The following is a 2,854-nucleotide window of genomic DNA, read 5'->3' on the forward strand; positions in this document are numbered from 1 at the left end:
ACTGTGGTTATATAAAAGAGTATGTTTGTTTTTCAGTATAGAATCACCTGACCATGGCTAGCTAGCTACAAGGAAAATGGGAAAGTCAGTGTATATGCTCAATACTAGTTGGCTAGTTATGAATCAGGGTTTTATTGCCAAAGAAGAAGCAGAGGGTAGGTGCTAGAATAAAACCAGTGGAACAGGTTCTTGGGAAAGTTGATTGTAAAAAGACAAGGTCACATAAGAGGAACACTTACAGTGAGGCAGTATCAGGTGATCTCGCGGAGGAGAATGACACCATACCCTGGCCTCATGGTGCTGGAATGGGAACATCAGAGACTGAACTTCTTCACCGTTCTGGTCTCTCAGGGTCCACATGACCTCCTTCACCTCTGTGTTCTTTGTCTCGTCTCACCAGTCTCTCCAGTCTCCTCTACCCACCTGCCCCCCATATGCTTCCAAATAGCGTTCCAGGCTCCCATGCCTACCTGACATGGCTGGCCCAGCTCTTGCTATGAACTGCCAGTGGCCCTGATACCTCAGTTCATATCTGATTGGACCTGCTCAGATGTTTGTGGAACTGAACTTGACTATATTATGTATTAGAAGTGCTTTAGGATAGTTGCCCACCCCTGATCTAATCATTTATGGCTTAAGAGAGAAGAGGCCATGTCAGATAGTCTCCCGGTCTCTGTAATGAGGTTATAGTCAGAGATTATTCTGGAAGAATAAATAGCTAGATGAGAAGTGACTGTGATGTTCAGAATACTTATCACTTGGAAAAATATACCAAAATGGAGATGAAGTGAACCATTCATTTCCAGAAGAAAAAAACTGCTAGTATTCATTTTGAAAGCAACAAATCATCGAAGTGGAAATGTACAGTAACCGTGATGAAAGAAAATTACTCCCAATAAAAAAACACACTGGCCTTTATTCACAGACCTTTTCCTGGCACATCTGTGTAAACATGACCAGGGCAGGGAGGGGCGGCAGGCAGTCAGCATAGGCGATCTGCACTGAACTGAAAAGAGAACTGAAACCCGTGAGGTCCTCCTCCCTAGCAAGCTTTTTGCCTTTACTTGAATCTTTTTCCTCAACTCAGAAGGTCTTGGTAAATCTGTCAGCTGTCACAAAGTACCATCTGTCCTAAGAAAATGGGTGCAGAGGTGGCTGTAACCCGGGGGATTTTCCCAAATGCTGCCAGCAGGCATTTTCCCTGGTAGAAAAGCACAGTGAGTCCCTGACATAGAAGGGAAAACCTGCAAAGCCAGTTCCTGAAGCCATACTCACAGGGGCACAGGGGCACAGGGGCACAGGGGCACAGGGGCACAGGGGCACAGGTTTGGGAGCAGTATGGCAGTGGTGAGAGAAGGGAAGTGAGGAGGCATCCACTAAAGTCCACCTGTGCTCAAGAGTAGGGGGAAGAGGTTGAGGCACAGGGATCATGTAGAGTGAGCAACAACTGGTCATGTGAGAATCCATCCAGACCCGGACATACGGATCTGTCAGCCCTGCCTGTCACTCCAGCCTGCCATTTGAGGGCATGCTGCTAACCCCTGGTTGTAAACATTTCAGGTAAATGACAGATTTGAAACTGTCCTCATACAATTCTCTTTAAGGAAGTCAGCCACGCATTTGAGAGGGGCTCTTTGAGCTCTGTTCAGCACTCATTGATAAGAGAAGGTTTTCTCCAAGTTGCAGAGAAAGCTATCTACTTACATGGAAGATAACCTCAAGCCACGGATTCTCTCAGTTGGTAGGCAGGTATTGGTACTGGTGCCTAGATCTTGCAAGAGTCGGAGTAATTGCTTATGTATCTCCCAGCAAAGCTGTGACTGTGAGTCCTGGTTGCTTTAAGATAACCCTTAGTGCTTTTTTTTTTTTTTTTTTTTCATTTTTTCATTTTTCTGAAGCTGGAAACGGGGAGAGACAGTCAGACAGACTCCCGCATGCGCCCGACCGGGATCCACCCGGCACGCCCACCAGGGGTGACGCTCTGCCCACCAGGGGGCGATGCTCTGCCCATCCTGGGCGTCGCCATATTGCGACCAGAGCCACTCTAGCGCCTGAGGCAGAGGCCACAGAGCCATCCCCAGCGCCCGGGCCATCTTTGCTCCAATGGAGCCTTGGCTGCGGGAGGGGAAGAGAGAGACAGAGAGGAAAGCGCGGCGGAGGGGTGGAGAAGCAAATGGGCGCTTCTCCTGTGTGCCCTGGCCGGGAATCGAACCCGGGTCCTCCGCACACTAGGCCGACGCTCTACCACTGAGCCAACCGGCCAGGGCGCCTTAGTGCTTTTTTAACCAGGCCCTTGGCCATTGCTCTAAGCCTGTGTTGGGCAGATAAAATGTATTATGCTCACTTTGTTAAAGTGGCGCTGCCCACGTGGAGGCCGTTGCCCAGGTGATATTAATGTGTGTCTCTGTGGGCAGGCAGAATCCCTGTATCCTGGGGCTTGGTTTTGGGATTAAGCCTTTCCCACCCGTTTTGATGTGGGGTGGTACAATCCAATCATGCCTCAGAGAAATGACTTTGTATTAGAGACTTCCCTATTTTGTATATTGGATTAAGGGTTTGGATTTCTACACTATAAAATGGGGGCAGAACGAGAGCTTGCTCGCTTGGTTCCTGAGATTATCATTAGAGGAGAGAGCAGAGAGGAGAGCAGAGAAAGGCCATGTGGAGTAGGCCAGAAGAAGCAGCCAAGATGGCGGAGTGTTGAGTAAGAGGCCAGTTTGTGCAGTTTGTGCAGGGAGAAGGAAGGAGATGGGGAACAGAGGTGAATAAGTCTGGTGAGCTAGAAACCTTTGATTCTAGGAAACTCGGATAAATCAGTAGCTTTGTGAGCACTGAATGTGAGTGGGTTTTGGAG

General features: G+C 48.6%; 1 non-coding gene across 1 annotated transcript; it reads right to left on the reverse strand.

Moving 5' to 3' along the window:
- Positions 1–2,191: 2,191 nt before the first annotated feature.
- On the reverse strand, positions 2,192–2,267 carry TRNAT-AGU (transfer RNA threonine (anticodon AGU)). Its single transcript has one exon. It is a non-coding gene; the product is annotated as a tRNA-Thr (tRNA).
- Positions 2,268–2,854: the final 587 nt, after the last annotated feature.

Source organism: Saccopteryx bilineata, chromosome 3 (assembly GCF_036850765.1).
Source record: "Saccopteryx bilineata isolate mSacBil1 chromosome 3, mSacBil1_pri_phased_curated, whole genome shotgun sequence".
In the NCBI taxonomy this organism is placed as follows: Eukaryota; Metazoa; Chordata; class Mammalia; order Chiroptera; family Emballonuridae; genus Saccopteryx; species Saccopteryx bilineata.